Source organism: Monodelphis domestica, chromosome 2, assembly GCF_027887165.1.
Source record: "Monodelphis domestica isolate mMonDom1 chromosome 2, mMonDom1.pri, whole genome shotgun sequence".
NCBI classification, from domain to species: Eukaryota; Metazoa; Chordata; class Mammalia; order Didelphimorphia; family Didelphidae; genus Monodelphis; species Monodelphis domestica.
This window is the reverse complement of record NC_077228.1, coordinates 158385924-158400989: the sequence shown is the minus strand read 5'-3', so window position 1 is coordinate 158400989 and position 15066 is coordinate 158385924. Positions and strand designations below refer to the sequence as shown.

At 36.6% G+C, this 15066-nt stretch overlaps 1 long non-coding RNA gene across 1 annotated transcript; it reads right to left on the bottom strand.

The window, feature by feature from the left end:
• Positions 1-676: 676 nt before the first annotated feature.
• On the bottom strand, positions 677-11966 carry LOC103106031 (uncharacterized). Its single transcript, XR_461856.3, has 4 exons — positions 11570-11966; positions 9843-9920; positions 6377-6453; positions 677-889 (listed from the first exon to the last, which is right to left on the bottom strand). It is a non-coding gene; the product is annotated as an uncharacterized LOC103106031 (long non-coding RNA).
• Positions 11967-15066: the final 3100 nt, after the last annotated feature.

The window sequence follows — 15066 nt, the reverse complement described above, 5'->3', positions numbered from 1 at the left end:
GTTTTGGCTTGATCTCTAATCAGTAGTGATCTGGAGTATTTCTTTGTATACAAATATATGGCTTTAATCTCTTCATCTGAAAATTATCTTTTCATATCTCTTGCCCCTTTAACAATTGGGGATGGCACTTATTTTTGTAAATTTGACAGAGTTTACTATATGTATTAGTTATGAGATCTCTTAGATAGACAATTTTAATGCATAACTCCTATTATAGACATTCTGATTACAAATTAGTGTTTTGTTGAATTCAGTTGTGAGCTTGGTATTTCTTGAAGATTATTCAAGATTGAAATATTTCTGGAAGATTATTCACTTTGAAAGAACCTGATCATTAAATATTTAGATCTGAAGAGACATATGGTAACTCTATCACTGTTCAATAGTCCTTAATCTCCATCCTAGGACAACTATTAATTTCATCATTACAGTAATGATGTTAATGATAAAAAACAATAATTCTGGGATGTAAAGACCAGCAAGGCTCTTAAAGGCATGATTTAGAAGTCAGCTAAACATCTCTCCTCTCCTCTCCTCTCCCCTCCTCTCCTCTCCCCTCCTCTCCTCTCCCCTCCCCTCCTCTCCCCTCCCCTCCCCTCCTCTACTCTCCCCTCCCCTCCCCTCCCCTCCCCTCCCTCACCTCCCCTCCCCTCCCCTCCCCCGTCCCGTCCCGTCCCTTCTCTTCTCTTCTCTTCTCTTCTCTTCTCTTCTCTTCTCTTCTCTTCTCTTCTCTTCTCTTCTCTTCTCTTCTCTTCTCTTCTCTTCTCTTCTCTTCTCTTCTCTTCTCTTCTCTTCTCTTCTCTTCTCTTCTCTTCTCTTCTCTTCTCTTCTCTTCTCTTCTCTTCTCTTCTCTTCTCTTCTCTTCTTCTCTTCTCTTCTCCATTTGTAGCTTATAGGAAGGCAAAGAAAATAAATATGATTCTTTAATATCTAATTAGAACTAGTATCTTTCCTAGTAAATATAGGGCAGTCTGGATCCAAAGACTAGCAAAATGATGATATTGATTTATAGATAAGGAAACGGAGGCTTGTTATAGTAGAAATAATAGAAATAGAAATGAGTTTAAGTGTAGTTGAAAGATGATTTTGCAGAGACTAGCATGAGCATATGATAGGAACTCTAGAAGAAGATTCTGGAATGTGGTGACAGAGGAAGGAGAGTTTTTGAAGTTGCAACTGTCAACTGGACTGTCTTCCTGTCCTAAAGCCAAAGAGGAAGGAGCTTCTCACTGCTGAACCTGTCTAACCAAGCCTGCTGATGAGAGAGGAGAAAACTTTTGAATTCCTTTGGGAAAACCTTTTCTTACAGAAGAAACATACTTGAAGAAGATCTTTATACCATCAACCCTAACTAAGAAAAAGCATTATTCAGAGTCCAAAATTGTTTCATGAGGGCTGAGATGTTCACCTCAGACTTGGTCCAGCCAGGGTGAACTCGGCCACCTTCAGTTCATTCTTATTCATCTTGAAACCTAATAACACCTATATAAACCAACAAGGGAGGATTTTAGTATCAGGTAATATAGAGAGGGTTTGGGGAATAATTAGCCAGAAGCAGGGAGTGTCAGTGATCATCAAGAAACAGAAGACTCCATCTTGTGATGGACTTAGAGGGAAGACAGAAGTAAGAGACCTTAGATATTTGGGCATCTTTGTTCCTAAATCCTCCATCCTTGCCTTTTAATTTTTACATAAAGCAGTTTTGGAAGACTGGTTTGTGATCTGGCCTAGTGGGGTAAGGACCAATCTGCCTAACTTCACTGAAGGGGACTGGTGGACAACATCAACCACACCTATCAGAAAAAAACCCCAATATTTCAGGCTGAAGGTGTTTATTAATATGAATACCAACCAATATAAGTCAATACAAACAATAAACAGTTCTTAAAGCTTCACGATGTAACAATAGGTCTTTGGAGAAAGGTTTCTGTGGGAAATCTAAGGTTCCTGGACCATGGTATTGAATGGTCTTGTTTCTAGCTGCCATATCAACAAAGAAGAAAGTCTGAGTGGTAATTTTAGACAAGAGCATATTATGATATTTCATCCAATTCTGTCAGGTTGAATAAGATCCATAAGACATTTCAGACTAAGGAAATAACTAATAAGACTCAAGGCCTTTCTATGTACATGAGGTAGTTCCAAGTATCTTATGAGCAATTAGATTAATATGGGCAACAATTATTAACATGTTTTAATCTTTTTATTAACTATTAATATAAATGCAAAGGAAACTCACAAACAAATGCAACACCAAATCATTATCTAATAATCCATGTTAACTAATAATTGCTAATATTTAAATAGGAATTTACTTATATAGGACTTAAAGATCAGCAAAATGATTTACATATTATTTTATTCTCACAGGCTTATGAGATAGGTGCTATTATTATTCCCATTTTTTCAGCTGAAGAAATTGCCAGCCAGAGAAGTTGGCCAGTCCAATATTACACCAATAGGTTTCTTATCTTTATCACTATGATGCTGCCAGGGGTTAAATCGCTATCTTAAAAAAATAAATATATTTAATTAATTTAGACTATTTTTCCATGGTTAAATGATTCATGTTCTTTCCCTCACCTCCTCCCTCCCCCCTCCCATAGCCAATGAGCAATTCCACTGGGTTTTACATGTGTCATTGATCAAGACTCATTTCCATATTATTAGTATTTGAATTAGAGTGATCATTTAGAGTCTACATCCCCAATCATATCCCCATCAAACCATGTGATTAATCATATGTTTTTCTTCTCTGTTTCTCATCTAACAGGGCTTTCTCTGAATGTGGATAGTGTTCTTTATCATAAGTCCATCAGCATTGTCTGGAGCATTACATTCCTGCTAGTAGAGAAGCCCATTACATTCAACTGTGCCACAGTGTATCAGGCTCTGTGTACAATGTTCTCCTGGTTCTGCTCCTTTTGCTTTGCATCATTTCCTGGAGAAAAATTTAGCAATCAGCTCTCCCAAGACCATAAAAGCTGACTCTATTACACTGCTGAATCCAGCAAGTTTTTAAAGATGGCAATCAGTAGTAAATGGAAGACAGGCAGGACAATATACTTTTTGCTGAAACTGAGAATCTGTTAAAACATTTTAGATAATAAATGTGTAGTCATGTGAGTAAAATAATTAAAGAGTTTTCTTCAACCCAGAAATCCCACTACTCCATAAACCCATTTCAAAAATAAAAGGAAGGATTCCAAATATGCCATATATGATATACATATATATATACATATATATGTATATATTTACAATTAGGGGGAAATCCCTGGAAATATAATGGGTCCCCATCAGATATCATAATGACTAGACTAATTGTGTTATATAAATTTAATGGAATATTATTAAAATACAAGAGGACAAGTAGGTGGTTCAATAGATATAGAGTTCTGAGCTTGAAATCAAGAAGACTCATCTTCGTGAGTTCAAATCTAGCCTCAGACACTTACTAACTGTGTGACCCTGGACAAGTCACTTAACCCTATTTGCTTCAGTTTTTTCATCTGCCAAATGAGCTAGAGAAGAAATAGGCAAACCACTCCAGTATCTTTTCCAAGAAAACCCCAAATGGGATCACAAAGTGTAAGACATACCTAAAATGACTGAACCACAGCCAAAAAAAAAAATTAAAATTAAAACTTAAGAAACAGAAAATAGAAGATATATGTAGAAACTACAGTAGACTCATCTGAATTGATGAAAAGTGAAGCAATGCATCCATCCTCTTCTTCCCTTCAGGGAAAATCTGTAATATTAATCTATTATGATAATTAGTTAATGGCAGTGTACTTCTCTATTCAGGCAAACCTGGAGATAACTCTGAAAAGGCTTTGGGTTACAGGATAAATTCAGGTCAGTGTTCACTATTATTTTTTAAACTTAAGTTGCTGAGTCCAAGTGATGATAATTACCACACCCACTATCCCTCCCCCCCCCCCAACAACAAGACTCACTTGGAATATTTTCCAAAGGATTAACAAGAGAAAAATTCTGAAAGTGAGGAAGAGATTCCTTGTCTTGTAAGACTATGTTCATATACCCCTTGAGTACATACTTCATACACATAAAATACCCAATACATATAAAATAAGTGGACAAAACAGAGCTTACTCAGCCATGGGGAAGGGAAGAGTTAAAGGCATAGTCCATTAATTGCTCCTGAAATGAGGCAGGACTGGGGCTGCTGACACAAGTGAAATATTCTGTATGCATCCCTCATATTCTGAGCCGACAAACCTTAAGAAATTCTGCTGCTGAAAATTTGAACAAATCTGCTTCCATCGGCAGTTTCACTCCACCACGCTGCTTGGCATGCAAGCAAAGTCTGGCATTATTGGGGGTTGTCATTCACTAGAGCCCATTCAGAAGGAGCCTGTAGTTATCAGTACATAACCATTTAGCTGGAGATACTTCAGATGGTGGTGCCTTGAACAAGGCTGTCTTTTCCTTTTTGTTGGGGAAAGCTGTCTTTCTACATGGATGTGTTTATTTTTCTTCACCTTGCAAATATAAAACTAAAGATTAAACAACAGCATGGTCACAGCTAGATAGAGGCATTCTGGTGTCTTTTGATGATACAATTCTGTCCAGGTGTGGCCCTTCAGAAAACCTGGTATCTAGAACTTGGGGGTAAAGGACAAATATTTGATTACAATTCATTATATTATTATTGTAATTTTTTTCATACATAAGGTTGCTGTCAATTTATAAATTGATCTCCTAGTTTTGCTCACTTTTCTTGGCATCCATTCATAGAGGATTTTCCAGTTTCCTCTTAAGTCATCCATTAAAAAATTTCTTATAACAATATATTTATATACTATACTTTGTTTAGCAATTTTCCAATAGGAAGACAACTACTTAATTTCCAGGTTTTTTGCTACTGTGAAAAGAAAAGAACTTATGTATCCTTTTTCTTTTTCTTTGATCTCTTTGGTCTAATACTAGGAAAACAAGACTAAAATTTAGTGAACTTAGGAACATAGATTCAAATTGCTTTTCAAAATGACTAGACCAATTAAATAAAACTCTACCAATAGCATATCAGTATGCCCATTAATCTATAATCCTTCCAACACTTGTTATTTTCCACTCTTGTTATCTTTGCCAACTGCTGAGTGGGAGATGAAATCTTAAATTTTCATTTCTCTTATTAGTGATTTTTAAAAAATTTAAACCAGCTACTTGATAGGATTTCTTCCTATTTATATTGTTTGTCCATTTATCCATTGGTGATGGCTACTAGTCTTGGAATTTTTTGGCAGTTCATTATATATTTTGGATGTGTTGTTACCTTAAATTTCAGAGGTCCTGATTAAGAGATTTCTCACTGGAATTCTCACTTGTATGGAGACAGGAATTGATGGTTGAATGAAAATATCCATCTTCCTTTTTTTTTTATTAAGGACTGTTGCACTTTACGTTAAGTATGACTTTTATTCAAAAGAACTTAAAAACTTCTCATTTTTTACTGTAAAAGGCAGTTATCTGTCCCAGTTGCATTAGGTTGTTTGACATGGACCAGATGACTCCTAAGGATGTCCAGCAGTTGTAGGACCCTCAGATTATCACAATATCATTTATTAATAAAAAGTGAAGAAGGCACAATCAGAACAACAATAACTCACATTTCAATGTTAGTTTCAAGTTTATAATAATAGCATGCACATTGCAAATGATTTTAAATGATATATATACACGTAGAAAAGAGAATGGAACAATATATCAAAATAAGATTATTGTGTTTGAATTTAAATATATATATAACTATATATATACCATATATGTCTATACACATATATCTATATGCATGCATATGTATACGTACCTATGTCCCTTCATCTAATTGCAAAATATTTGGAATTTATGATTTCGTGTAAACGTATTTTGTAAGCAAAATTGACACTTTTGAATTGTGGTGCTAGAGGAGACTTTTGAGAGTCTTTTAGATATCAAGAAGACCAAATCAGTAAACATTTAAAGAAATTAATTCAGACTATTCACGGGAAGGTCAGATACTGAAGCTGAAGCTTAAATTCTTTGGCCTACACATAATGAGAAGAGAGGACTCTTTGGAATAATGTTGGAATGATGTGGTTCCCTGATGTTGGGAAAGACTGATAGAAAAAGGAGAAGCAGGCAGCAGAGGTTGAGATGGGTAGTGTCATGGAAGCAATGAACATGAACTTGGAGAGGTTTTGAGATTCAGTGCAGGACAGAAAGACTTGACATGCTATCTATGAAATTGGACACAACTGAATGAATGAACTATAACAAATTCTTATTTTTATTTTTCATTCTTATTTTATTATTTCTTGAGATTGTTATTCAGTTCATAATGAAAGTTTAAAAAAAAACTATCACTTACAGAGTGTCATTTTCACCCTATGGTGTAGTTACATTCATTTTATTCTTCTATTATATTGTTCCCCTTTGTGTGATTTCCTACAAAAAAAAAAACAGGTTTTATGCAAATATGAAAAAAGAAAAAAGTTTTCTCCCACTAGACTCTCTAATTGGTCCTAATAAGTGGAAAGAAAGAAATAAAAAATGTGTGAACATCCTGTGTTTAACACCTCCCTAGGCAGGACTGTTCCAAAATCCAGTTGGAAATTTATTCAGTAACTTAGAATCATAAATTTAAACCTGGAAAGGATATCAGAGGCCATCTAAGTCAATCTCAATTTGCAACTGATGAAACTAAGACCCATGGAGGTTGTGACTTGCCCAGGATCACATATGTATTATGAGTCAGAAACAGTTTTAATGCAACCCTCTGTGACACAGGAAAGGGAACTATTCTTCAGGCACTTAGGACAAGTGAGATGAGCAAAAGCAGCCACCTGGCATGGAGTTTTATCCTGCCTGAGAATGGAGGTATTCTAATTCAGAAATAGTTGCATATTTCATATGTATCTTATCTCACTTTAGTGAAAAAGTCAGGGATCAAGTATTAGCATCTCATGACAGCTGGATATGGGTGATGGAGTGGATGGAGCACTGGGCTTGGAATCAAGGAGACACATTTTCTGAGTTCAACTCTGGCCCCAGACATTTACTAGTTTATGACCCTGGACAAGTCACTGAACTCTGTTTGCCTCACTTTCCTCATATGTAAAATTACCTGGAGAAGGAAATGGCAAAACATTTCAATATTTTTGCCAAGGAAATCCCAAATTGGCCATGAAGAGTTGAACACAACCAAAATGCCTGAACATTAACAAGCAAAAGATGGAGAATTAAGTATAATTAGGATAAATGACTAGATTACCTCAGATTTTTCCCTAAAAATAATTGTTTGAAGAAAGGGTCTATGGGCATCACCAAACTACAAAAGGGGTTCAAGAAACAAAAACATTAAGAATCCCTGGTCTTCCTGAACACATAGAAATCTGGTTGTTCCTTTTCATCCTTCAATGCTCAGCTCAAAGGGCTCCATCACAAAAGTCTTCCTCAGTCAAGCTAACTGCCTATGGATCTCTATTTTCTTTGAGTGCTATTTATGTTTATGGTGTTTCACTAAAATATTTCCTATTTGATTATTCAAATTTCATTGCAAAAAATATCAATATGTAAGGCACCGTGCTTCATTTCTCCTTGACAATATTTTCTCGGTAATATGCTATGGCTTACTCATGCCCACCACATGACTCTCTTATGCCTTTTGATTGACTTAAGATTTTAAGTCTTTGGAGACTGTGGAGAGACTGTATTGGAGACTGTGGAGACTGTATTCTAATATTAATAGCCATACAACATAACTGGGAGAATGGTGGAGTTTTATTTAAATAAGTTACTACTTCAAGGAGAAACTTGGATTCACTAAAAGCATTATGTCAGTTTCCAAACATAAGCCAACTTGCTTTCTTGCTCCTATTCAATTATAAGCCCATTTTACCATCTATGCATTGACTACTTAAGATATATGTACTAATGGACTAAATCTAAGGATTTTAAAATATTTAGAAATATTTCAAACTTTCTAAATGATATCTTCAATCACTTATAAGAAAGCCATTTATCTACACAGTAAAAACCAAGTGGAATGAAGAATATCTAAAATTCCAATTATCAGTCAAGTGAGAGATAGTTTGTTGAAGGGAGTAGAGAACACATCTTAGGTTTAGATTTCGTCTCTGACACATACAGGTATATAAATAATCAACATCTCAAATTGTCCAGGATAGGTTGGACCGTGAACCTGGCATTTATTAATTGAGGGAGTCTTTTTATCAGGAAGCATTCTCCATATCAAGGGGAAATAGCTCATTTCCCCAAAAATTGATCCACAATAATTTGTTAAGGAACTATTATATTCCAGATATGCTAAGAAATAGAGATACAAAGACAAAAATCAAATAGTTTCTTTTCTCAAGGAGTTTACATTCTTTTTTTCTTTTCTTTTTCTCCCTTTTTCACTTTTTTTTAGATTTAGTCTCATCATTCCTGGGCTCAAAGCACAGTACACTGTCTCAATTCCAAGAATGCTTTAACTTGCTCTATTTTTCTGGCTTCACTCCTTCTTATACCTGGTAACTCTCTACCACCATATGGACTGGTCTGGACTTAGTACAGACTTCCAGTTGGCTTTAACCCAATTGTACCATGAGCCCCAGAATTCAATCAATCCATCTAGAAATGCAAGTTTCATATAATATGACACTTGAGGAATATGTGTTTCTTTCCTCTCCCTGTCATCTTCCCTTGAATTTTGTTTGCAGTTGCTCTGACCCTGCCTGATTCTTTTTTAGGCTATGTCTTATCAACTCTGTGACTGCTTTGTGTAAATACTTCCCCATAACCTTTCCATACCTTCTTTCAAGAGAGTCACATAAAAATGGTGGATGTTACAGGAATTAAAAGCATACACCCTACACCATCAAAGCCTCAGTTTACACTCTTTTGATGGAAACAAGATACTGGATCTCTCAGTGTGTAAAGGCCTGACCTGGAGTCAAGAATAATTGAGTTCAAATCCTATCTCAGATGCTTATCTGCATAGTCCCCAGACAAAACATTTAAATTCTCTTGGCCTGTTTCCTCATCTATAAAGTGGAAGTGATAATAATACCACAGGCCAGTGTGAGGAGAAAATAAGATAAAATATAATGTTTTACAAACTTTAAAATGTACTGAAAATGCTAGCAATTATAAGTATACACTAAATATTTATAATATGACAGAATGACAATTTGAGATAAAAATCCCCAGTGGAGGAGAATAAAGGAAAATAAATAAAGATTTCTTAAAGGAACTGGAATTTAAGATGAACTTTGAAGAAAGCTGAGGGACCTAAAACTGTATATACAATTGAATGGGCAGCCAAAGGACCAAATGAAGTGAAAAATTGCTTAATTTGGGTTTGGAGTCTGGAATCATGAAGACTCAACTTCCTGAGTTCAAATCTGGCTTTAGAAATTTACTAGTTACACAATCCTGGGCAAGCCACATAACCCTGTTTGACTCAGTTTCCTCATCTGTAAAATGAGCTGGAGAAGGAAATGGCAAACCCCTTCAGTATCTTTGCCAAGAAAAGTCTAAATCAGGTCACAAAGAGTTGGACATGACTGAAATAACTGAAAAACAACAACAATATTTGATTTGAGCAACAAGGAAAATGACTCTACTCCCCAAGGAACTGGTAGAGAAGTTCACATATGCCTTTGGTATTGACTTTTAGACTTTATTTAATATTCTTATACTGTGACTGTCAAGGAGTAAGAGTATCTCTCCTCATTACTTTCCCTTGAATTTTAACTTCAATTGTACCTCTGACAGACTCTTTTTTTAGCTATGTCTTATCAACTTCATGACTATTGGAGGTCATAATTTACCAAAGGATGTTGTATGCAAATACTTCCCCTTGACCTTTCCATGAATCCATTCAAGAGAGTCACATGAAGATAGTAGACCTGGAACAGACCAATATTAGAGGTTTCTTGTGTTACCATGATAGAGAGATTTGAATGACTACATAACAAAATCCCTGTTACAGAATGTGCCTTATTGAGTTCCATGTACCTGTTCAATGCTGGCTTCTCTCCCTCTGATCTCTAATACTTTCTAGTCTTCTAATACTAACATTGAGTAAAGAAAATGAACTCTAAAATCGTATATATAATAATCATGTTGATGATGATGATATATTTGTGTAGAACTTTTTCCTCTATAGTAGGAATTCATAATCTAAAGGTTGTATTTTTTTAAAAATGATAATTATTTCAAAATAATTGCTTCTTTTGTAATGCTACTTTTAAATTTATACATTTAAAAATATTATTCTGATAAGGGACCCATAGATTTTACCTGATTGCTATAAAGGTCCATGGCCAAAAGCCAAGTGAGGAATGTGTTTTCATAACTAAGTTTTATGAAGTCCAAATGCTACCATTCCCATTTTACAGATAAGTAAACTGAGTCAAAGTGGTTTTGCCCAACATCACATAGGTAAAAGTAAATATCAGAGCTAGAACATTACCCCATAATATCTGGATTTAAGGGCACTGTACTTTCCACAAAGCCTTGCTATGAGGAATTAGGGATTTTTTGAGTAAAACTTTACATTAAAGGGGAGTGACATTTCCAAAATTTGTTCCCCTGTTTAAGCTAGAACATGTTTTACTGATGGTTGTGACTTCTGAGGTGGCCACAACTCTTGCGTGAGGATAGTCATGAGTCTGGAAATGTCAGATTTCATGAAGGAGGCAGCCAGCATAGTCATCCCGGAAGCTATTACCCAAAGCTTTCTAGTTATGCCCTCAGCTAGTACTAGCCCTGCCTCACAAGTCAGACAGCAGGCAGAGTCAGCCAGGCAGAAACAAAGATGCCAAGCAGGGAGAGGAAGATGCCAGTCACTGGAAAGGGCACAGGAATGAGCAGCAGGCACCAGCCACCTGCCAAATATTAGCCTGGGGCAAGGGAGCAACACAGGGAAAGAAATAAATGCCTTGTCAAAGTAGGCACTGAATAGAAATTTGAGCAATAAATGAATGAAGCAATCAGTGTACCTGTCCCCTAGATTTTCTTGTTCAGTTTCTTTAACATAAGCTGGTGAGACCTTACATGAAGCAGCTTCTCTTGGCCTCAGTTTCTTCTTTTGTAAAATACAATGATTTTTTGAAGATATCTTCTAGTTCTCAAATTCTATAATTTTGCTTTCCTAAATGTTTAAGTACTATAGCTATTTGTGTTCCTTTCTAAACATATACCCCAGAAACTAGTATGTGGGAAAATAACCTTCTTTTCATTTAGTCAAGAATGGAGAAAGAAAAGAACCAATATCCTTAACTCTCAAATTCCTTAGGGTTTTCATATATTTTTCTTTCCCTTTCTAGTCCTCTCCTTTTTAGTCTAGCACTATCTTGTAGTCCTAATGATGTTTGGAATTTCTTGAAGGTTTTTCTTTGTTTTTGTTGTTACTGGGTATTGCAGGTCAAGCAAAAAGCAAATTTGGCATTCATTTTGGTGCATGCTATAGAACACACACACACACACACACACACACACACACACACAGAAACACACAGAAAAAGAGAGATTTTTTTCAAGCATGTATACTTACTAGGAACAGGCAGACCACCCTTCCAGCAGGGAAATGTGTGAATGAATGAATGAATAGGTAATTCTACCAGCTACACAAAAAGGCAGTACAACCTCTTCTCTTCTTGGAATATTTCTGGCCATTAACAGGAAGAGGGAGAGAAGAGGCTGCCTATTCATGACAGCAACACTGTGATAATTAGTAGATGGGTTTTTCTTCCTTCTAGTTATCATCTCTACATTTCTGGACTTCAGGTCACTGAGATTTTCCATTGGGAAAATACCTAACGATTATTCTACCAGAGGATAACAGGTTCATAGATCTAAAGGTCCCTAGAATCCAACCAGTCCATCACCTTCATTTTACAGGTGAGGAAACCAGGGCCCCAAGAGCTTAAGTAACTAGTCCAGGTCATCATTAAGAGTCAGTAACCTGGAAACAAGACTCTAGAATCTGACAGCATCCTTGCTGTAGTGACAATTCTTATTCTTCAGCTCTTGTGAGTTTCCTGTGTTCTACCCAGAGTCAGGAGCTTCAGTCATATCAAAATAATTCTGTCTTACTCAGGTTCTCTAGAAGCTGAATTTTATTTTGGCTAAATTAAATAGTCTGGTCTATATTTTCAGGAATGGTTGGTCTTTATGCTGTGGTCTAGGTATTCCAAGACCACATTACATAAGTATTGGCAGCCTGTGATGGAACCTAGGTCACAGGCTCTTATCGGAGACAGATGGATCTGAGCAGCATTCACCATTCAGAATAGACAAAAGTATAATGGAAAATGTATATGAGGTTATCATATCGTCATCACCCATGTATTGTGTGATACGGATGTTTTATTATGTTACGAGTTTATGTCATACCTCTTTAATTCAATTTGAAACTATAGCAACTAGCATAGTTCTGAGCCTAGTGTTGAATAAGTCAGGACCCACTCTGGCCATAGCTATCTAGCAAAATGCAACCAAGAAAGGGAGCTAGTTATTGCTTTGTTGTAAAAGAACTACATTTTAAATTAGAAGACTAGGGTTTGAATACCATCTCTGTCATTTGCCATCTGTAGAGAGTACTCCTAGCCCTTCTTGGTATCAGTTTCCTCATATGTAAAATGAAGAAATTAATCAAGAAGATCTCTTCAAATTCTTTCTAGTTCTGAATCTATGAGCCTAATCTTTAATCTATCCTCTAGTGTTTTCTTCTGGACTTTTGGATCTTGTTTCTAGCCTCTCTCCCTAACTCTTTGATTCTTAGAAACCATTCTTTGCATAATGTAGTGATTTGGTAAATGCATCACTTCTCTGGCAGCCTCAATCTAGTACTCCCTACATTGTCCCTATAATATAACTTTGAGTGATAGTAGACACTAGAAGACTAATTATAAGAAACAGTAGCAGGGTACTTAATTTGTCAGTCTCTCATTTTTGAAGATGCTCGGATTTTTTGGTTTAGAATGGGCTGCTTTCCTAACTCTTTAGGCCTTGAAGTTTCTGGCTACTTCTAATACAGAACTGTGATCCTATTAACACTTATGCCTCCTCATCTGCTTGACTTACTCATTTCTAACTTGTTCAGTATTCTCTTCTGCATGTATATATGTTTTCTCCCAACTATCTCATTGCATGTCCATTTAAGTCCTGTGAATTCTTGATAGCCTTGAATTTCCTCTCAAGTCAATTTGTCTTATGGCCATAACGCAGTCTTTGTTGTTGAATCCTCTGGGCTTTCCATCAGAGACTATGTGCTGGGGTTGTTTGGGTTGAGAAAGTTTAACAACGCTGCAGGGTGGGCTTGGCTATCCAGTGCTTCCCCACTGGCCATGATCACTGAACAGAGCTAAAAGAGACCTTCTCCCAGAAGCAGGAAGCTTTTTCCTCTCTCTTGTTTCTCTCTACCCCCCCCCCCATCTAATTCAAAACACTTGCAATTCTGGGTGGCAATTGATGCAATAAGGTTCACAGATGAAAAGCTAATCAGGCTTTGTCTTTTAAATGAAAGCACAGATTCCGAAATGAAGCACAGCAGGTTGGAAGAGACTGAACCAATTTCAAAAGCTATCACACATCTGTGCACTAAGGCATGTTTTTTAAGCAGCAGCCTGGGAACGACTGTGGCCGTGCCGGTCAGGGTTAGCTGGCTTTCTGCAAATTGTATCTTAGAGGGAAGAGAGTTTCAGAAGTGGGCAGGTTCCCCTCTTCACCCTTCCTTCAGCCCCTCTCTGTGAGAAAGCCAAGATTGAGAGGGTTGGCTTCCCTCTATCCCAGAGAAACCAAATGTCACTTTGGTTTCCTGATAGATCTTGTCCAGGGAGTGGTTGCCTAATCCCTGACATCCCCAAACCCACCACACACACATATCCAGTCTATTTTTACTTCTTCCTCTTCAAAAATGTTTTTTTGAAAATAATGAAGGATGACTGCATATAGCTTTTACGTATGAAGCCTTCAGGATGCTAGAGAGGTGAATGTAGAGCCCTAAGTTGAGTAAATGGAAGAAAGGAATTAAGGTGAATATCAGGACACTTCCAGAGAATAGGCAAGCAGAATGAAGCATTTCCATCTGAATTACTGAATAATGGTTTCTATATTCAACTTTTACTGCTTTGCTATAAGAGGTTTAGGCTAGAATATTTTCCTGGCCACCGGCGGGTATCCTGGGATAATCTTGATTGTTTTATCTTAAAACAATATAAAAAAACCAAATCAAATACCCCCAGTCAGACTGGACAGGGCCATTGTTAATTCTGCCATTAAGTCACTTTAATACTTAGCTTTTACTCTACATAGGGTATATAATAGAAGCTCTAGAAATTATCCTCAAGGAGATTTCAATCTAAGGATGATCTGTAATGTAAATGACAGGATGCCAGTATCTTGGACTAAAACAAGTTCACCAGGGTATGAAGAGTGCTTACAACTCAGTGGCCTGATACCAGCCTCTCAGACCAGAATTTACATCTATGGATACAGAGGAGATATATGCCTAATTGGAGCTCCTGGGCCAAATCATTGTTGGATGAAATTTCTTCTGATTTCTGAAGCATTTCAAATGCCTCTTCTTCAAATGATTCTTAAGAACCCTCATAGGGAGAGATTAATCTCTTAGCTGTGGAGGGAGCAGGCTTTGGTCCCAGATCCATAATGCTGTGTTTTTAATAAGCTGTTTCCCTATATACTAAAATTCAGAGCTTAGTTTCCTTTCTCCTAATTCCTTTTCTGAAAAGCCTCTTGTAAGCTTATGAGAGAAGCGAGAGAAACAAAGAAAGCAAACATGTAACAATGATCCAAATAATTTCAATTTACAAGTGTTCTTACATTCAGATTAATGCACGGATCAAAACATAAGAGACGCAATTGAGAACAGAATTGCTGGACATGGTATTTAAATAGACAACTGTAACAGATCACCCTGGCCCCAATTGTCTTAAGGCCACATAGGTTACATTTCATCACTCTCCCAGGGTTCTCTGGCATCCTTAAGAGAATTGGTGTAAGGGGATGGGAAGGGACCTTTCTAGCCTC